Source organism: Grammomys surdaster, unplaced genomic scaffold, assembly GCF_004785775.1.
Source record: "Grammomys surdaster isolate TR1022 unplaced genomic scaffold, NIH_TR_1.0 125671, whole genome shotgun sequence".
In the NCBI taxonomy this organism is placed as follows: domain Eukaryota; kingdom Metazoa; phylum Chordata; class Mammalia; order Rodentia; family Muridae; genus Grammomys; species Grammomys surdaster.
Genome location: NW_021620508.1, coordinates 1,615,026 through 1,637,093, shown reverse-complemented (window position 1 = coordinate 1,637,093; position 22,068 = coordinate 1,615,026). Strand labels below are relative to the sequence as shown.

The 22,068-nt window shown below is 50.5% G+C and overlaps 1 protein-coding gene across 3 annotated transcripts in view; it reads right to left on the bottom strand.

Annotated features, from left to right (window-relative positions):
• The window catches only part of Sipa1l3 (signal induced proliferation associated 1 like 3), a 204,655-nt gene that overhangs the window by 86,498 nt on the left and 96,089 nt on the right, over positions 1-22,068 (bottom strand). The window lies entirely within an intron of this gene.

Sequence of the window (22,068 nt, the reverse complement as noted above, 5' to 3'; positions counted from 1 at the left end):
CACACCAGAAGAGGGCATCAAATCCCATTACAGATGGTTGTGAGCCACCATGTGGTTGCTGGGAATTGAACTCAGGACCTCTGGAAGAGCAGTCGGTGCTCTTAACCACTGAGCCATCTCTCCAGCCCACAGGAATTCTTTATTAGCCCGAAATAATCTGTCCCCCCCAGGTCCTGGTCCTGGTCTGTCATTTCAATGGGTCTTTGTTGAGTTAGTCTGCCCAAAAGAGGAGCCAAACAAGGTCCTCAGTGGTCTGGAGTATGCTCTTCCTGGGTCACCCACTCCATCACAGCCATCTTCCCTGCTTCCTATTTCCCTCGGGGCTTAAGAACACACCTATTTCTCTAATTCACAAATGGCTTCCTACCCCCTGGGTGAGTGGGAGACACTGATGGGTCCTAGCATCACAAGAGGAAGCAGGGAGGCTTGTCTCTCCATGGTACACCACTGTCTGCTTTCAGGACCACAGGTGAGCATTTCCTAACTGTTAATGAACCCTCTGCTTTTGCCCAGAGCCTTGCATCTGCTACACAGGCATACAACTGCTGAGCCACAAGCAGGCCTGCACTTTCATCCTCCTTTTCTTTTCTTTTTTCTTTTCTTTTCTTTTCTTTTTTCTTTTCTTTCTCTTCTCTTCTTTCTTTCTTTCTCTCTCTCTCTTTCTCTCTCTCTCTCTCTCTCTCTCTCTCTCTCTCTCTCTTTTTTTTTTTTGGTTTTTCGAGACAGGGTTTCTCTGTGTAGCCCTGGCTGTCCTGGAATTCACTCTGTAGACCAGGCTGGCCTCAAACTCAGAAATCCACCTGCCTCTGCCTCCCAAGTGCTGGGATTAAAGGCGTGTGCCACCACTGCCCGGCATTTCTCTTCTTTTTAAAGACATGTTTTCATATGTAGCTCAGGCTTGTCTTGAACTTGTGATGCTGTTGCCTCAGTAACCTCTGGAGGCCCAAGACTGTAGGAATACTAGGATTGTAAGTGTGTTCCACAATGCCTGGCTAGTTTTGTGTCAACTGGATGCAACTTACAGTCACTAGGGAGGAGGGAGCCTCAAGAAAATGCCTTCAATAAATCTGGTAGTGGGCAAGCCTATAGGGCATTTCCTTAGTGATTAATGGAGGAGGGCCTAGCCCACTACAGTTGATGCCATCCCTGGGCTGGTGACCCTGGTGTCTAAAAAAGTATGCTGAGCAAGCCATGAAGAGCAAGCCATAAAGAGCAAGCCGATATGCAGCACCCTCCATGACCTACGCATCAGTTCCTGCCTCCAGGATCCTGTCTTGCTGGAGTTCCTGCCCTCACTGGTTTTGGTAATGAACTGTTAACTGCGAATGAAATAAACCTTTTCCCCCACAAGTTGGTCACTGTGCTTCATCACGGTACAGAAACCCCAAGACAGGAGCATTAGTGAGAAACTGCAGTATGTATCCACGAAGTAAAAGGTGAGCTGGACATGGGTGGGGCAGCTGGGTTGCAGCCTCTGGTGACTGGTAGGTCCCACAGATGGAGATGTTCATATCCATGCATGGACTGACTCTACTATCAAAACCATCAGTTCAGGAACGCAGGATGCTTCCCAGGACGGCTGGTGCGGAGCTGTGCTCAGTGGAGAGTTGTGTGGCCCCCAGACTGCACAAAGGCAGATTTCTTTCCTCTGATGTCGGCACACTGGGGCTGTGTGTGACAACTGGTGACTCAGCAGGGAGCCTGGCTTGCTGTGGTGTGCACCTCCTGCCAGATGGGCTCTCCTGATGTTATTTGGCTTCTAGTTCTGTGGGCACTTCTAGTCAAACCTTGCTGCAAACACACACAGATGTTCTACAGGCCTGCGGCTCTGCACACAACTCGCCAGTGCAGTTCTGAGCTGAGTGGTCTCCACAGCCTCTGGAGCATGTTGAGTGTGTGCTATACAAAACAAACAAACAAAAACCCCCAGACCTCCTAGGTCTTCCCAATAGGGAATCCAGTTAGGAGAGACGCATGGGGTGTGCCCGAGAATCAAACGGCTAGGCTCCAACTGGGGTGTGCCGTGCCAGTGACTGACAGCATCCCAATCTCACTGTGAAGTGTGGAAATTCCTGCTTCTCCGTCACCATTGTCCTTCCAGGCTGAGCATCCAAAACTTAAAAATCGGAAACATTTTAAGTGTCACATGGGCATAGTGACACACATCAAGCCTAGCCCTGAGGAGCAGAGGCAGCGAGAATATGAAGTTCAAGGATGTCCTTGGTTACATAGTGCCAAGTCCTTGCACAGGAAACATTCATTCATTCATTCATTCATTCATTCATTCATTCATTCATTCATTCATTTTCAAGGTTTGAGTGTCAATATGATGCCACAAATGGAAACTTCCCCTGCTGATTTCTGGTCCCAAGCATTCTGGACTCCATTTGTACTCCCATTCACCAGCTTTGAAGAGACTTTGCCCCCCCCCCAACTCCCATTATGAAAACAGGGCAGGGTGCACTGAATCTGGGGGAGAGGAAGTAGTACATCTTGAACCACAGCACACCTGGGCCTACAGAGTGTCACTCAGTAGCAGGGGCACTGGCTTAGCTTTTCCTCTGGTTCCCTCTGGCTGGTGCTCCCCTGGTCCTTACCCATGCTTGCTCCTCTGGGCTGCCAGTGCTTCTGTGAGTTCCTCACTGGCTGTGTCTGTCTGAGATTACTAAGCTTCTGTGGACCACATTACCAAGAACTCAGCTGGGAAGTCTGAGTTGGGAAAGGCTGGGCAGCCCCAGAGTCAGCAAAGGCAGAAGAGAAGGGCGATGGCTAAGAGTCAGCAGGATCCACTGGGTGGAAAGTGTGCCGGTTTGAATAGGTATGGCCCACAGACTCAGGTGTTTGAATGCTTGGCCCATAGAGGGAGGTGGTATTAGGAGGTATGACCTTGTCAGAGGAAGTGTGTCACTGTGGGGGCAGGTTTTGAGGTCTCATATGCTCAAGCTATGCCCAGGGTGACACACAGTCTCTCCTTGTCGCCTGCTAGATCAAGATGTAGAACTCTTGGTTCCATCTCCAGCACCATGTCTGCCTGGATGCTGTCATGCTTCCTGCCTTGAAGATCATGGACTGAACCTCTGAACTTGTAAGCCAGCCCCAATTAAATGTTGTCCTTTACAAGAGTTGCCTTGGTCATGGTGTATCTTCACAGCACTAAAACCCTACGATAAAAACTGGTACCAGGAGTGAGGTATTTGTTGTGATAGGCCTGACCATGTTTTTGTTTGGAGGATTGTGGATTTGGGGACTTTGGAATAGGAAAGCAGTGGGATGTGTTAAGTGGGGCTTAATGGATCATCCTAGTAGGAACATGGAAGACATTGGTACTAAGGGTGATTTGAACTGGGGGCGGGGGGTGCTGGCTCAAGAGGTTTTAGAGGAGAATTTAGTATTATGCCTAAAGATCATTCATGTGATATTTTGGTGAGGAATGTGGCTGGGTTTTTTTGTTTTTGTTTCTTTTTGGTTTTTCGAGACAGGGTTTCTCTGTGTAGCCCTGGCTGTCCTGGAACTCACTCTGTAGACCAGGCTGGCCTCGAACTCAGAAATCCGCCTGCCTCTGCCTCCCAAGTGCTGGGATTAAAGGCGTGTGCCACCACTGCCCAGCAATGTGGCTGCTTTTTTTGCCCTTGTCCAAAGAGTCTACCAAAGGCTAAGGTAAAGAGATTTAGATTAATTGTAATAGCAAAGGAAATCTCAAAACAAAACAACCTAGTATAGACTCTGATCTGTGGTTCATTCTTATGAATAGAGTTTTGATAAAATGAAGCAAGCTAAGCAAGAAAAAAATACAAAATGTGTGGTTCCATGATTAAAGGAGCATCAGGAAGTGGGATGGAGCTAAATCCTGTGTTAAGGGATAGTAAATGGAATTAAAGGAGTAGAGACCTTGGGGCAAGATCCCACTCAGCTAAGCTTTCACTTTGTGAAAGGGAATTAAAGAAAAGCTTAGGTCTGGCTGTGCTGGGACATGCTTTTAATCCCAGCACTCTGAGCAGCAGATCTCTGAGTTCAAGGTCAGCCTGATCTATAGAACATGTTCCAGAACAGCTAAGCTTAGGCAGTAAAGTTAACCATCAAAACCAGAAAGCTGGTGAAGATGTAATTTAACTAGGAGGCCATGTTCCAGTCCCAGCAAGCAATAGAACTTGACAGCTTTGGCCACATAGTTCTGGCTTTAGAATCACAGAAGAAAGGGGCTATGGACTCTCCCTCCATGACTAAGGAAAGGTGCTGAGGCCAGGTGTGTGGCAGGGGTGTCCCTGCGTGGAGGCCTAGAGAGGCCATTGCATGAAGCTGTGAAGATGAAGCCTGGATTGCCTTGGAGACTTCAAGTTGTTGGAGATGCCAGAGCAGTAGGATACCTGCCAAGGAGAGCTGCTAACTGGTAGTGGAGCCAGCCCAAGAAAGGGAGGCCTGTGTTGCAGTCAACAAGGCGGAAAGGAGCTGGAGATCTGCAGAGCGCTTTGACATCAGACATCGAGACGGAGAGTTTGGAGTTTGCCCAGTTGGTTTTCAGTTTGTTTTGGTCCAGTATTTCCTCAATATGATGCCTTTTGGAATGGTCGTATGTATTCTGTGCCATTATATGGTGGAGGTATGTGATCTGTTTTTGGATTTTGATCTCATAAGGGATAAGAGTTAAGGGACTGCATGAATTTTAGAAGAGACTTTGAACTTTGGACTTTTAAACACTGTTAAGACTGTGACAGACAACGGGCAATTTGAAGTTGGCTTAAATGCCTTCTGCATTATGTCATGGCTACAAGCCTGTGGGGAGTGGAATGTGGTGGCTTGAATAGGTCTGGGCCCCATAGACTCATGTGGTTGAATGCTTGGCCTGTAGGAAGGAGCAGTGTTAGAAGGCATGGCCTTGTTGGAGGAAGTGTGCCACTGGGGAGGCAGGCTTTGAGGACTCATATGCTCAAGCTATGCCCAGTGTGACACAGTCTCTCCTTGCCGCCTGCTTGATCAAGGTGTAGAACTCTTGGCTCCATCTCCACCACCAGGTCGGCCTGGATGCTGTCATGCTTCCTGCCATGATAACGGACTAAACCTCTGAAACTGTAAGCCAGCCCCAACTGGGGACAAATTTTGTTCTTTATTAGAGTTGCCTTGGTTACAGTGTCTCTTCATAGCAATAAAACCTTAAGACAGCGTGTGACCAGACTCTATCCAAAGGTGGCAATGAAGATGTAATTATTTTCTTAGAAGGGGCCCAGGGATGGTGGCTCTAGTCCTGGTTAGAGAAAAAGGCCATGACATTAGGTGTGTCTTATTCCTTCCTGCTCCAGGTACAGCATGCTGCTGGCTTACAGCTTTTGTTGTTTCATGGTCAGAAGCTGGTGGGCCTTGCTTCATAATGGAGACTTTCCTAGAGCATCCCTTTGACCTCAATCCTTCTCCATCATTGGCTAGAATGAAGTCATGTGGCCATTCCAGTTGCAAGGAAAACAGGGAGCAACAGAACCATACTGTGGTTGTCCTGACTGCCTGTGGGCCAGTGGGGATTTGGGGGCTCTGTTAGAAGAGCAGATAATCAGTGGTTAGCCTATTCCCAGGCTGCCACTTGTGAATTCTGGGGGCTCAAGTGGAGTGAATGTTCCCGATGAGGTCTTCAAATCTTAGGGGTAGTCTAGCTGAAGGGGGGTCCTCTGTGGGGTATAGTGTCTGCAGCAAGCTCAGGGCCGGACAGAGGGGAAGGCACAAAGCATCCCACATGAAATTCTCTGTGATGCTTCCCACTCTCTTCCCCAATAGCAGGCCGAATTTCCTTTGTGGGACTCTGCCACTTGCCTGCCCACAGTGGCTCTGTCCTTTGCAAGCACAAACCATGTACCCAGTCTGGTCCACTAACACCAGTGAGGTCTTTGTCCATAATGCTGGAGCTGCACACTGCAGCTATCTTTTGACAAGAGAGGAGAAAGATCCGTGAAAGAAGGAAGCTAAGACTTAGAATCTGAGGCTCCACAGCAAGCTGGGCAGGAAACCAGTCCTATCCACCTCTCACCATTAAAGGCATTTGTCTTAGAACAAATGCTTACATGGGCAGAAGCATGTGTGTGGCGGCAGCTGTGGGGACTGCCATCTTCCTGTGGGCCAGGTTCCTTTCTAAGCACCTGTCGTTTGCTAAGCCTCACAACTCCACAAGGCGGCTTTCATTACCACCTCCATTTTACAGATGAGCAAACAGGAGCAGACAGATGAAGCAGTGTGCCCAAGGCAAGGATGTCTGAGCCCAGCTCTGTTACCCCTGATTTGGTGAGCCCCAACCTTTCCTGCAACCACAGGCACCATGCTCTATAGCTTCCATCTTCCCCTGTGGGAAGAGATAGACGAATGCTTCTAGATCCAACCATTTTCTTGTTCAGCTGTTTAGGATGTCCTTGGGAACAACTCACTTACACTGCAGATAGAATCCTTCCTATCTCTGTCCCTTCTCAGGATAGTTAGGATGGGCTAAGCTGTGCTGCAGTAACAAATGACCCCAGATAAGCGGCAGGGCACTCACATACATGAGAGGTCTGTCACAGGCTGGCTGACGGCTCTGCTTGTGTCACCTTGGCTTCCAGCACAGAGCAGCTTTGCCTGGGATGACGGCCCAAGGTCAGAGGAAAGAGGAGTGGCTAAAACATGCCATGACCCTTAAAGCCTCCTGCTCGGGAACAACTCTCCACTCCACGGGCCAAGTCATACAACCAGACTGATACAGATGGGGAGGGCCAGAGAACTCAGCACAGAAGGCAGCTGCCTACCTACTTCTGCTGCATCCGAGATGAAAGGCATGCCCCCACACACCCACGGCTAAGGCTGGGACTGCCCATAGCAGCCTTCCTATAGGCCCTCCCTCCTCCTCTCTCTCCAGTGCTCCACTCACGCCCTGAGGATCCTCCAGAGCAGTCCAGTCCTCCCTGGACCCACAGGCCTGTCTCAGATGCAGTGACTTCTCCGTGGACAGCTAGCTTCAGCCGTGGTGTTCTTCCTAAGGACTCCCCTAGTGTCCCTAGATAGAGGACAGAGCTCAGTGATGTCACCTTAGCCCTTGTGCTATCACTGTCGGAGGCAGGAGGATTGTAAGTTTAAAGCTAGACTGCCTACACAGTGAGTTTCTGTCTCAAACAAAACAAGCAAGCACTAAAATGTGTTCGCTTAGTCAACCTGTCCCAGTCACATGACTGTTGCATTCGCTGTACCAGCTCTGAACATGTGAAATCCACCATTTTAGTTGATGCACCCCTCCACCCCCTTTTTGAGATACAGTCAAGCTGACCTTGAAGGCATCTCACTGCCACTGAGGATCTTCTAGAAGCTCTGTAGCTAGGCTGGGCATGTGGATCTGAGTTCAAGGACAGCTGGTCACACAGAGTTCCAAGACAGACAGACAGACAGGTCTACGGAGTGAGACCCTGCTCTCTCCGCCTCTCCCACTAAAAGCAAGCTGAGCAATTGATTGCGGTATGAGGCAGCATGGGGGGGAGGGGGCTGGGCACCAAGCCGAAAGACAGTACATGCATCTGGAAACACACAGTGTTTCTGACCAGGTTAAGGGGGCGTGGCTAGAGCAGTCAGGAGGGCATGTGTAACAGGCTGAGCAACAGTGTGATCTGGAAGTACCAGGCAGTCTAGGCTCTTTTCCTTATTGCTGTGATAGAGCACCCAAGAAAAACAACTTGGGAGAAAGATGGGCCTGTGCTCTGAGAGAGTTCACTGCATCATGGTGGAGAGTTCAGATGGGACAGGAGCTGGCCTGTACCCCTCTAGCTCAGCCTGAGGCCCTAAATCTGCCAGCTAGCCCCATATCCAAAAGCTTCCACTATCTCCCAAGGCAGCGCTACTTGGTGGGGACCAAACGTTCAAGTACACAAATTCTGTGGAGTGTGCTTTAGATTCAAACCACAACATCGGGGACGGATGCTGCTGAGGGTCATGTGTGGTACAATTACTGGGGTAAAGGACTCTGGAGACCTGCAGGAGATGCTCCGGGAAGCAGAGCTGCTGAAAGCCCGGTCCACCCGCTTCCTCTGACCTCCAGTTGTTGCTGGCCTGCTGTCCTCTTCCTGCCACCTCCACGGAGCTCTCAGGGCTCCAGATGACTGAGGCTACCAGGTGCTGGGAATAAGGGTCTCATATGCTTCTTATTGCATGCTCTTGGGGAAGGGAAGGGATGATGGGCTAATAACAAGACGAAGCCAGATATTTCCTGCCTGTGCACCAGGTCCAGGCTTCCATGTTAGACCGTACTAACCTGTATGTACCGACAACCCCACACAGCAGGGACATCCACCATGCCCAACTCATAAATGGGCAAAGACAGTGACATGACCGAAGTCCCACAGCTTGGTAGGTAGTGCAGCTAGGATCCAAACCCCGACAGTCTGGTTCCCACCCCTGACCACTCTGCTCCAAAGAAAAAGTGAGAGCTGTGGGAACACGTGACTGACACACAGACTCTGGAAAGACAGCAACAGCTTAGTGGGTCCAGGTGGAGCACGGGGCTTCTTCCTGGCTGTCCCTGATCTCAATCGAAGTTTGAGAAATACCAGGGACCATGCTACAGTACCCCCAGGAGCTAAGAGGATGGACACATTGGAAATCTTATTAGGAAGTGTTGAGGCAAAGACAGCCCATTAACCTCACCCTAGTGATCCAGGCCTCAACCATGAAAAGCTATGTTTTGTATTCGGTACCAAAGAAGCCAGAGGATTCATGTTTCTAATTGAAAAGGGCAGTGGGTGTCTACAGCACTCAACCTGGCCCTGGTGACCTGCCCTGCTTTTAAGGGTGCTTCATAGGCATGGTTCTTCTCCCTTGGGAAAGAGGAATAGTGAATGAAAATTATATATTGAAATTCTTGGCGTGCACGCTATCTTATTTTTACACCTTGGCATGTCAAGGCAGGTGCACGGGTGTCCATGCTGCTGTCACTCTGCACGCTTCACACAATGGCCGGATGTCTGGGAGCAGAGGCCAGGCTGAGTGAACTCCTTCATCCAGGAAGGACAAAGCACTTGCAGCAAAAGTGAGACACAGCAGAGGGGAGATGCGAGATGCTCAGGAGCCTGGAGCTGGGGGGATGAGAGTGCATGCCGAACGCGTGCTTACAGCCCGAACGCGTGCTTACAGCCCGAACGCGTGCTTACAGCCCGAACGCGTGCTTACAGCCCGAACGCGTGCTTACAGCCCGAACGCGTGCTTACAGCCCGAACGCGTGCTTACAGCCCGAATGTGCGCTCATGGCATGCTAGCACATGGCAAGGGCTTTATGCGTGAACCTGTTTAATCCCCCAGGATGAGTCTGGGAGGGAGGAGCGGGTGCTCCCCTTGCCCTAAGGCTGACGGTCAAGGTGTGGTGGTGGTATATGCCTGAGGCCTCAGCACCTGTCAGGGTGAGGCCAGCGGATCCTGAGCTGGGTGCCAGCCTGAGTTACACAGCAGACCCTATTACAAAACAAACCAAAGTCTGCAGACTCACTCACTCGCTCCACAGTTAGGGAGTCCCTGTGTCAGCCTTGCTCTTGGGCAGAGTCCTCAGGTCCGCCATGCAGAGGCAGAGCTCACTCAGAGGCTCACACTACCACATCACCTTTGTTCTGACTTTGCTCTCTTGTATAATTGAGTGCGTAGAGGTTAAGGACTTGTGGGATCATGTGCCCATAAAGGAAGAGAGAGGAAAACCAAACCAAGCAAGCAAATGAGTCAACGCCTTGAGAATCCCTGCCACCAGATCTTGGAGGTTTCCCCTGCACAGCAGCCGTAGCACTGAGGACTGAAGCGGAGACCACCCAGGGTTCATTCTGCCTGCCACCAACCTAAGCTAGACTTTGCACCCACGGGGGAGCCTTTCTATACTTCAGTTCCTCATCTGGAAAACGGAGATGATGATAGGGCTTAAGTCTGGGCACAGTCCTATGTCTGTGTAAGTCAAGGCTCAGCGGGCTCCCTGCTCCCACTGATGTATACTAAGCAAACCAAATGAGGCCTTGTGATGGCTCCTTCTCAAGGAGAGGAACAGCAAGCCCTCTTTCCCAGGAGCCCAGAGCCTGTGGTAGGAGAGGTAGCCCCTGGAGCACCTGTGGAACCAGATGGGCGAGGGAAGGTGTCACAGCTCCCCCAAAGCACATGTGGCTTGAACATCTTGTTCCAATCTGGGCCCAGTCCCACTCTCTTGGGAGTAAATGAGACCCCGACATGCACAGTTGGAACGATATGCTTCCTGGCACGTGAGTTTAGGAATGAGCCCACCCAGAAGCAACGGCTAAGTCCTAGGAAGGGGAAGGATATGCTAGAGCCAGGCCTCAAAGACAGGAGGAAGGGCCTTTTGAGGTGACTACATGATGGGGGGCGTGGCCTCTGTTCCAGGCTGCCTGTGGGTGTCATCAAGCTCACTGGTAAGCCACAACACAGGGGCCCATGGCTATCATAAGGGGCGGGTGATTCCCATGGGTTATATAGCCAGGCCAACCCCACAGATAAACACATAGGGGGTCCCCCTGTAAGGCTTGCTCCTGTGGCCAAGCTAGGCTCCTGGGCAGAAGACGGGGTGTCCTGTCAGCATGGAGCCTGACTGGCAAGCTAATTCCAGCTAATTGCCACCGAAACCTGCTAGGATCACATCTGTTGGGCCTGGAGATTAAATCAATATTTGACAATCTTGATTAAACACAGCCAGGGAATCCTTGTAAAAGAACAGCTGTTCAAGCCGCATCCTGTTCCTGGGGGGTTGGGAGGAGGGCTGGGCTGGAGAGTCTCTTACTCTCCGAGTCTTCACCTGAGGATGGCTGGGGGGCTGGGAGGACGCTGGGGGGGAGGTATTAGGGAGACCCCAGGGGAGCGCTTAGAAAGGTTTCTGCAGGGAGGGAAGGGGGAGAATGGGGTATGGTGCAGGATACACCTTAGGTGGCATTCTCCTGTCACAGCAGTAGTGTTTCATCTTAACCTCCCTGACCCCTCACTGCCACATCCTTGTCACAGCACAGGACATCAAGCCCTGGACTCAAGCCTCTATCTACTGTCAAGGGAACACTCAAGCAAAATGCCCTTGAAACAGGGAAAACGTCTGAGATGGCCCACAGGAAGGGGAAGACCTGGGTTTGCTGACTTCAGGGTCAGCTCTGTGACCTCTCAGCAGTGCAGAGCCTTTTGATGGGACCAGATGTCACAAGTGGGAGAAACTCGACCCCCGCTTCTGTTGAGCTGGGGCCTCAGTTGCAGCCTGCTCCACACAGCAAGGGTGTCTCCACACCAAACCCCACCGATCTCTCCCTTCTCTTCCTTTCTGTTTCTCCCCAACAAAACTGCCTTTATACCCTGTTGATTCTACAGCAATGCTCAGGCTCTGATAATCAGCCTGCCTGAGATAAAACTGCAGCCCTACTAAGTACCATGGAAACCTACAGTGTCACATGTCTCCTTGCTAGTGCACCCAGCAAGAAGGTTCCTATGAGGTACTTTGCACAGTAAATGGCACAGGTACTGGTAACTTCTTTTTTTTTTTTTTTTAAGATGTATTTATATCCTTTGGAAGTTTGCAATGGCTGCAAACTGCTTCAGGATTCTGGGAACTGAACCTGGGTCCACCAGCTTTTAGCTGCTAAGCCATCTTTCCACTCGCTGGGGGTACAGCTCAATGAGAAATGTTTACTTAAGCAATTGTGATGCTGAACTGACAATACAAGAATGTGGGGCTAGAGCGAGAGACACCCACAGGCCTTCAAGACATTGGCCACTCACTGTTCTATCTCTGGCTCCCGTGATGGTGCCGAGGTCAGGGTGGCAGGCCTGGGAGGCAGGGAGAGGCTGAAGAGAGGGCTTGGTGGGTGAAGAGGTGCCTGCTCTGCAAGTATGAAGGTCTGAGTCTGAATTCCCAGGATTCACAGAAAAGCTAGGCATGGCGGCGTATACCAGCAATACCAGGCAGAGGCAGACAGATTCCAGGGGCATGCTAGCCTGTTTAGTCTAGCCTAAAGGGTCAGCTCCAGATTCTGAGAGGGGTCTGTCTGAAAAAAAAAAAATGTGGAGAGCAATGGAGGAAGACAGCTGAATTTGATCTCTGGGTTCCATGACATACGCATGTGTACACATATGCGTATTCTGTCCCGCAAACCAGCACTGTGGCAGGACCGACCCCCTTTGTCTGTGGTTTAGAGGAGGCTTATTTGACTCACAGTCGTTCAGAAATAGAACCTTTCAAGAAAATTAGTTACTTTTACCAGCGACCGAAATAAAAAAAAAAAAAAGAAACAAAAACCAAAACCAAAAACTAATATGGAGCTCAAAAGAATGGTATATTATCTTTTGTATTTAAAAAAAAAATCATAGTATTAAAAAACCATGCTAAAACTGTTGTGGCCATTGGCCTCCCTTCTCTCCCATCTAGGTCAACCCAGGGGAAAGTTCTAGAAGGCTGGCAGCGGTTCCGTCCGGGTGGGAAATAACCGTGTACAAACTGAACGTGAGGATGCGAACTGTAATCCCACCCTTGGAAGCTGGAGGCAGCCGGGTCAGGAGGTCAAGGTCATCTTGGCTATTCTGTTTGAAGACAGTTTGAGCGCCATACTCAGCAAGCACGGCCAACTGAGTTATATTTCTAGCTCTAAACAATGTCGAATAGACTTGCCTTAGATATCTAATCTTTCTGAGTGGTTCTATTGTCACACACACACACACACACACACGCACACGCACAACTTCATATATACATATAATATAGCTTGATAATGTCACTCTCCTGATAGCCCTGAATACTCCTCATCCCTATCTTTAAAAAATAACTCGCTGGTGGTGGCGCACACCTTTAATCCCGGCACTTTGGAGGCAGAGGCAGGCGGATCTCTGTTGAGTTTGTTGCCAGCCTGGTCTACAGAGCTCTAATCGCCAGGACTTATTAGATATGTGATTTTTAAAAAATATGTTTATTTTTATTTGTATGTATGTATGTATGTATGTACGTACGTACGCGCCTGCATGTGTTTATGGGTGCAAGAGGGTTTCAGATCTTCTAGCACTAGAGTTCCAGGTAGCTGTGAACAGCCTGACATGGGTCCTTGGATCTGAACCTGAGTTGGTCTTCTAGACCTAAATTAGTAAGGACTCTTAACTGCTGAGCCAGCTCTCCAACCCCTAATTTTTATAAGTATATAAATAAATGTATTTAAACATTTCAGCCAGAAGAACACTGTCTTCGGAGACCCGTGGGTCTGTTTTGTGAGTCTGGATATGACCTATTCTGACTAGGGAGTTGTACACATGGGAACCACGCTAGACAATCCACTTGGCCTGTAATCCTTTCTCTCCCTTAGAAGCAATCACCTGCCCTCCAGCCATGGGCAGAATGTGTGTGAAAACACACCTGCTGGGGAAAGAGCACTTCTTCTGAGGTAGGAGGGGCCGGGAGATGTGGCCTGTGCCCACAGAGGCAGTCTCAGGGTAACTAACCACAGGTTATCTGGGGACAGAGGAAGGGAGGTGGGCACAGTTCACAGGGGATGGATGGCAAGACTGCAGGAACATGAATGCCAGCCCTGCGCCTACAAAATCACCACAGAAGGTTCTGGAAGGGTTACAGTTTCCTCTCAGGCCCACTGGTCTGGCTGGCAGATGGTGAGAGCTGGCTGCTCTGTTTAGGAACCATCCTGCCCTGGGGCAACGCTGCAGGGACTGCTGCCTCAGGCCAGGTGGAAGGAGCTAGAGGCACAGGCTCCCAGAAGGCCAGTGCAATGGTGGCCTGCCCAGCACCAGACACAGGACAGGAATGGGGCCCTCCAATGCCTTTTAAACAAAGGCGTGTGGTACACACACACACACACACACACACCCCTTTCTCCAGGCAATTTGGCAACCAATTTAAATGTAAAAATGTTTTTACCCTCTAAACTAGTATTGCTACTTCTGGGAATTGATTCCAAAGAAGTAACTAGAGATGGAAAAAAAAAAAGATTAATGGCATTGATTATAAAGGGGACCCAAAACAAAGAACATAGCACTGGCCCTAACGGCTTGTGGAGTAAGGGGAACTTGGCCCTGCATCGGCTGATGATAAACATTCCTGCAGCAGCTAAGAATGCACACCCGCTCAGAGGAAGGCTGGACAGACCTTCTGGAAGTAGAGCTGTGTTCTTTATACTTTCATGGATTTCCAAAATTGCTTTAATCTTTCCTTTCCTTTCCATTTCCTCTCCTCTCCCCTTTCCTTCTCTTTCCTTTGCCTTTTGTTTTTCCTCTCTCTCTCCTTCTCCCTTTTCCTCTCCCTCTCCTTCTCTTCTGTTTTTCAAGAAAGGATTCTGGACACTGGCTGTCCCTGGAACTCCCTATGTATTTCAGACTGGCCTCGAACTCCCAGAGATCCTCCTGCCTCTGCCTCTGGAAGTGTATGACTATTTTCGTGCATGCGCACCGCACCCTTGCAAGGGTGGGGTGCAGGTGGAAAAGCCCCTAACCTAGAGTTACAGATGTTTCTGAGAACCTAACCTGGATTTTCTACAAGTGCACCAAGCTCTTAAACCACTCTCCAGCTCAGCCTCCACTTCTCTTTCCCTGGTCTCACTATACAGCTAGGGCTGGCTTTAAACTGGACCTCTCCTCCTTGATTCACTCCAGAGAGGGGGCATATATTAACCTTCTTCCCCTCTGGATCCCAGCAGACCCCAGGGCAGGCAGTGTCACTCTCACTGCAGGTGAGGCGACAGGAGGCAGAGTGATGTCCGTCTTGAACCACAACCTGGGTCTACAGAGTGAGGATGGAAGCTGCTAACGCTGTCCCCTAGGATACCATGGCAGGTGGGTACACTCAGACTCACTCTCCTTTGAGACAAGTTTGCAGTGGCCTGGGTCAGAGGATGAATAGCCCAAGAGCAGCTCTGGAGGGTTAATTCCAGTTACTACAAAAGTAACAGCAAGTCTGGTAGGCGGAGGGGAAGACATCTGTGCCAAAGACTGCTTTCTCGGTAAAAAAGGAGTAGTCATTCCCAGCACCTCCCTTTCAGCCTTCTGAATCTGAATGTTTCTGTTCTGTGTGCCCCCCCACACATAAACTTTATTTTTTTCTTTTTCCTGAGACAGGGTCTCACTATGTAGCCCTGGCTGGCCTGAAGTTCACTCTGTGGACTAGGCTAGCTTTGAACTCGCAGATTCACCTGCTTTCCCTCTTGAGTGCTGGGATGAATGTTGTACACCCCTTGCCCACCCATCCGAGCGCTGGATGACAGTATGTGTCCCTAGATGCTCAGATGCTGTCCCCACTATCATTCTCTGTCTAGACAGCCACCAGAGTCGTCTTCTGTCCAGGGACAGCTGCTGATCTGGTTCCTGAGATTCGCCTTTACCTGGGTTTCTGTCTTCCAGGAGACACGTCAGGCATGGGACAATCACGTCTACTGTGTGACCTTCCTCATCAAGGCCGTTTGATGACTGGAACCAGCTGATCCCAGCCAGTATGTGGACAAGGCCTGTTCTCCACCAGGCCCTGCTCTGAGCACTGTTCCTATGTTGGCTCATTTAATGAGCATGACCCTCTTAGAGAACTACTGCTAATTCCTTTTTACACAACAGGATCTGACAAGAGAATCAAAGTAACCTGCATAAGGCTACATTGCTGTAAGAGGCAGAGCTGGGTTCAAATTCTGCCTGCTGACTAAGAATGTCCTTAACGGCTAAGATTCCCCTGAGGTGGCTTTGTCTGTGGCTTGGGGACACCCTGGAGCCAGATCTGAGTGGAAGGCAGAGTTCACTTCCCGGTGCAGAGCAAACACTCACTGGCTCCCCAAAGCATTCCAACCCCTCTTTTTTGTTCAGCTGCCAACCCCGAGGATAAAAAGGCTTGTGGAAGAGAGGAGGGCTTCTGACAAGAAACAGTAAGAGGTAGGTGAAGTGGAAACTTCTAGTTCTTTGGAAAGTTAGTTACATCAAATGATGGTTTGCTGGGGCACACAGGTGAAAGGATGTCTTGGTAAAGCAAACACGTGAAAGAACGCTTATGAGGGAACATAAATATGACCCACAGACAGTGGTGGAAAAGTACCCGAGCCTTGTTTTGGTTTGCCCCACCTCACTAGCCTTTGCTAACAACACGTACGTATGGTTCACCTTACTGTGAGCTCAGCTTGTGATAACACCGCCATTGAGAGAGAAACTCGCCCAAAGGCTGCTGGGGAGGTTCCCGAGGCACTTCAGACAAGCCTGGCAGTTTTGTCCGGATTGAACTACAGCTGCCTGGAGTCTGCTTGCTGGAAGGACTGGACAGTAGCTGCCAGTCCGTGCCTAGTGTCTGCCTGCCGAGAGGACTGTCTGCAGCTCCTAAGTTGTATCTGGCGTTTGCTATGGGACTGAACTGCTGACAAAGAAGGTTGAGTTCGCCTCCGTAGAACTATTGCTGAACAGGTCCACTTCCCCCACATCCTAACAACTTTTCTCTTCCACGACCTCTGCAGGGTGGTGGGCTAGAGGAGAGGATGAACCCTTATTAAAAGTAGGTTGCCTACAAGTAGGCAGTCCTAGTTGCTTCCCCCACAGCCTCCTGCTCCACGGTCTCCAGTCCTTCCTGCCAACTGGATATAGGAGGATGTGACACCAGGGGCCAAACCATATAGATACTATTGCTAGTTCTATTTTACAGACACAGAAGCTCTGTGACTTGGAGAGTGTTCACCTATTTGCCAGATCACATGCTGAACTGGGACTCTAATTCAGATCACTGACTTCAGAACTTCCCTTCCTGAGTGTGTCCTCTCATTTCCTTGCAAAGAGACACCTGGTACTGACCAGACTACCCATGGAGATGGCTCTGTGTTAAGGCATTTGCAGTTTGGTGACCAGCACCCACATCCGGCAGCTCACAGCCACCTACCTACAGCTCCAGCTCCTGGGGATCTGACACTCTCTTCTGGCCTCTGCACTCCTGCACATAAAGACACATAGCCATATACAGAAATAAAAATGATAAAGAACAAATCTTAAAAATCTTGTGGTAGAGCACGTAGTTATCAGCATGTTTGATCCCCTGCACAGCAAGCGAACAGAGAAACAAGCACATCTCCAGACCGCATTCTACACCCATCGGCTGTCTGGTACAGAGGAAGCAGAGTAGTAAGAAGCAAACGTGGGCCGGAGGAGTGGTTCAGCGGTACAGCATTTGCCCAGGTAGAATCCCCCAGTGATGGGATGGGGTCGTGGCTCAGCAGTAGAGAACACTTGTCTTGTATGTGTTGGGCACTGGGTTTGATTCTCGGCACCACAAAAGCATACAAAAAGAACACCGAGAAACCAGACCTATGACCAGCGAGAACTGTGGGGAGGAGCGTGGGTGGAACGAGAAGGAATGCCCCCTTTACACCAGCCCACCATTTGCTGCCCAAGGCAGACCCTGAATTGAGTCTCACAGATTCATAGGGGCACAGGCATGTCGACACTCTCTGAAGCATTTTTTGCTGAGGTATGGATCTGGTACAACTTGGTACCTCATACTAGGGGACCAGAAACATGAGCTGTGGCTAGGCACCAGGGGACAGTTGGACTATCACTGCTGGAGTATAACAATGTGGCTAGCTCTCAAACATAAGATGTTTTATGAAACCCATAAGAGACAGAAAACACACCCGAGGCTGTTTCTGGAAGCTGGTACATTTTTTGTTAGGAGTCAGGGTCTCTTAGGTAGTTCAGGCTGGCCTTGAACTCACAGAGATCTCCCTGCATCTGCCTTCCAAGTGCTGGGATTATCGGTATACACCACCATACCCAGCTAAAAGCTGCTTCTTTACTGAAATTTCAAGATATATTCTGCAAGAATAGGTCCATAGCCACAGCCATACCACAGACACTTTGAAAAGAGGTAGTAGTGGATGGAGGGATAGAGAAAAGAAAGGAAGAAAATCGACCCAGTGAGGTGAAGGTAGTTCGTCTAGCAGCAGCCCAGCCATTCATGACACTAGTCTCTGTTTCTTTCCCTGTGGGGATGTGAGGGTGAAGGAGGTATGCAGGAGAAAAAGACACAGGACTCCAGACTCCAAAACTGCCTGCTTTATTCTCAAAAGCCACCAAACCATTGGGTCTGTGAGCGTGTGAGCTCCAGTCAGGAACAGAGCAAAGAGGCCTGTCTACCGTGTGGTGGGTACCGAGATGCCTGGTCAATCCCCACTTCCTCAGCTCCTGAAAGAGGTACTCCAATTGGTCAAAGGCAACAGTGAGTGGCTCCTCTCTGATCTGACTAGCTGATTGGCAAGGACACATGACCTAAGCTGGACCAATTGTAGCCTGAAAGGGATTATACCTCATGGGGGAAGGGTCTGTTCAATGTGATCTCTCTCGATGCCTGTAGACAAAAAAGCATGCGGCCCTAGATGTCACCAGAAGGCATTCTGGGACCTAGGGATATGAGGAGGAAGCCAAGGTTGAGAGCTGGCATCCATGACACACATGTTGAGTGACTGAATGTATCCACTCTGGTGTTGTCTACCTCTGGACTTGTAGAACGTATGAAATGGCTTTCCTGTTTGGCCAGATGGTGCCAGTGTTTCAAGCACAAGAATCTCAATGAGGATTTGCATGTTAGCCAGCTGTCTTTGCTCTGTTTTCCTAAGCCAGGTCTTGTTACATAGCCCAGGCTGGGCTTGTGATGCTGCTGCCTCGACCCCCTGAGCACTAGGATTACAGACATGTGTCACTACCCCTGGCCAGCCAGTTATTTTCTAATTATTAAAGGAAAATCTGTACAAGAGGGAAGTGGGCAGCAGCAGTAGGAACAGGAAGGTCAATCCATTCCTGTGTAAAGAGATGGCTAGCAGCTCTCAGGTGGCGTGCCCCCAACTAGGAGGGCACAGAACAGCCCTCAGTGAGGTCCTGTGTATGCAGTGCTCGGGGAAGCCCCGCAGAATGGCTCACTGCATCCTCCCCATCCTCACAACAGCTGCCTTGCAGCAGGTCCCTGTGTTCTGCTGCTCCCGACAGCAGCAGGGGGCTCATCCCCAGCTGCTGGGGTTGAGGATGAGAGGCAGGCCCGAAAGCTGGCTGGCTTTCCTGCAGCTGCTCTGTTCCTGCATCAAAGGTTGCCTTTGAGGATCTGGGCCACTGCTGTGAGCTCTGAGATGGCACATGGCCCGAGGACCTTGGCGCGTGGACCTCCCAAGGCTCCCAGCTCCCCATCATCTCATCCGGTGAAAAGGTACTGGTGAGGAGTGGAAAACAAAGGGAAGGTCTCTCTGAACTCAGCCTGCCCCGGTCCGATCTATAGGCAGTTGGGCACCCTGCTCCTGTGATTTGACTGTAAAGCACTGAGTCACAGCTTGTTACACGGATTTGGAAAGCACTTAGCAGAGAGTGCCAGGCACACGGCTCTTTCATTACTATTGTTATTTGGCAGTGTGTAGCTATGTATTTAATCCCAGAAATATAGTTACATGCTGTAAACTATAAGTTTTTAGTATATATTTGATGATTTGTGTGTGGGTTCTCTCTCTCTCTCCCACACACACACTCCCCTTCCCCCTTTCCCTTTCTTTTTAGCCTGGAACTCCGCATGTGGCTGAGGAGGATGTTGAACCACTGATCCTCCTGCCTCAGCCTCTCAAGTGCAGGAATTACAGGTGTGAACCACCATATCTAGCACATTAGCTACCTTTGTGCTGCTTTGATAAAACACCACAACCAAGGCAACTTATAGAAGGAAGGGCTTAGTTTGGGCTTATGGTTCCCGGGGTTGAGAGTCCCTGGCTAACACATCGGGGAAGTGTGAGCACGCACCAGGCAGTAGGAACAGCCGAGAGCTCACATCTTGTACCACAAGCAGGAAATAGAGGGCGCAAACTCCAAATAGCAGAGTCTTTAAACTCTAAAGCCTACCCCTAGTAATGCACTTCCTCCAGTAAGGCCTCCCCAAACAGTACCACTAACTGGGGACCAAGGATTCAAATGCCAGAGTCTATGGATGGGGCCATCTTATTCGGACCACCATAACCAGTGGTACTGGATGAATTTTAACATGCTGACAACTGTCTAACTCTGGCTGACGATGCCTTGCAGGCAACTGTGTTTGGGAGCCTTGTGGAGGCCCAGGGGTGAAGACGAATCTATTTCTACAAGATGAAGAGGTGGAAACCAGGGAGGCTTTCCTGTGCTTAGAGTCAATCGTTCTTCCCTCCCTCCCTGCCTGCCTCCCTCCTTCCCTCCCTCCCTCCCTGCCTGCCTCCCTCCTTCCCTCCCTCCCTCCCTCCCTCCCTTCTCCTAAGTGTGTGAGCAAACAAGAGGGTGAGCCAGCAGCTGGGACCCTAGCAGACACCCTGACTGCCATTTGAGGGCTGGTCTGCTGTCCTCCTCCTCCTCTCTGGATGGTTGGGTGACTTTCCACGTCCCTAGCTGCTGGGTGTGTGTGTGTGTGAGTGAGTGTGTGTGTGTGTGTGAGTGTGTATGTGTGTGTGAGTGAGTGTGTGTGTGAGTGTGTGTGTGAGTGTGTGTGTGGTGTGTGTGTGTATGTGTGTGTGGTGTGTGTGTGTGGTATGTGTGTGTGAGTGTGTGTGTGTGAGTGTGTGTGTGTGTGCGCATGTTTATCTACAGGCTTATCACATGCGTGTTTGTGTACTCACCGCATCACGACAGGCACAGGGAGGGTGTAGGTGGCCTTCAGTGAGCCCCTGGGTTTCACCTGTCCCCTGTTCTGGATGACTTCATCACTGCAAAGACCCCTCTCTGCTTATGGCTCTGACCAGCTCCCGGCAGCACCTACTCCTGGCCGTGTCAGTTATGTCTATGGTCAGCTCCGTGGTCTTCCACGTCCAGATGCTGCACACTGGACTCATGGCACAGCTTTCCTCACCCAGCACTGCCCCCCAGCGGCTCCTTCTGCCGACTGCCACTCCACAGCTCCGAGGACTGCGGCACAGCGCGGACACTGCATGGCTTTATTCACCTGGATACCGGGGCTGTTTCCAGACGTGGTAAGGAGGAAAGCTTTTTTTTTTTTTTTTTTTTTTGGTTTTTCGAGACAGGGTTTCTCTGTGTAGCCCTGGCTGTCCTGGAACTCACTCTGTAGACCAGGCTAGCCTCGAACTCAGAAATCCACCTGCCTCTGCCTCCTAAGTGCTAGGATTAAAGGCGTGCGCCACCACCGCCCGGCAGGAGGAAAGCTTTTAATGAACAATGGTAGGAAGATTTTTGTGTGCACAGAGGTTTTATTTCTCTGGGTGAAGTGCCCAAGGGTTCGCTGGCTGGGTCATGTGATAGCTGGGTACTTAGTTTTTATGGATGTGTCCATGTGGTTTTGCATGGATGCTTTACTTTCCATTCCGGCCAGCACTGTCTGAGGGACCCAGCTCTCCACACTCTTCCCTGGTGACTCTGCTTGGTTCCTCAGCAGAGGTTCCCTCCGGGGCTGCTGTGCAGCAAGTCCTGTTCTAGAGCTGGGGATTCAGCAATAAACAGGACTGCAATCGAGCTGTAGTGGCCATCGGAGGACTGGGAGGCTAGCCTGTGCTAACTGATGAGACCTCCATCTCAAAACACCAAAAGACGGGCGTTTACTGGCTGCCTGGCAGACAGGTAATAGACAAACCCACTGAGCAATTATGGTAGGAGCTGAAGGAAACAGAACATAATGATAAAAATGCCGAGCACACGGGCTCTGGCTACAGGGCCAGGCAGGCCGGGGCCCAATTCCAACTCCGTTTACATCTACTGTGAATGCAGAGCACAGGCAAGGGACCTGACTTACCTGCATGTCAGTTCCCCATCTGTAAAACCAGATGGCAAGCCTGCTCTCGCATCATGTCGGCTGTCTCAACAGAAGTAAACAGAAGGCTAAGGGTGCAGCTCAGAAGAAGCCTGCTTGCCTAGAATCTCCCAGTGAAGGGCTGGGGGCGTGGCTCAGTGGTAGAGCCCCTGCCTAGAATCTCCCAGTGAAGGGCTGGGGGCGTGGCTCAGTGGTAGAGCCCCTGCCTAGAATCCCCCAGTGAGGGGCTGGGGGCGTGGCTCAGTGGTAGAGCCCCTGCCTAGGATCCCCCAGTGAGGGGCTGGGGGCGTGGCTCAGTGGTAGAGCCCTGCCTAGAATCCCCCAGTGAGGGGCTGGGGGCGTGGCTCAGTGGTAGAGCC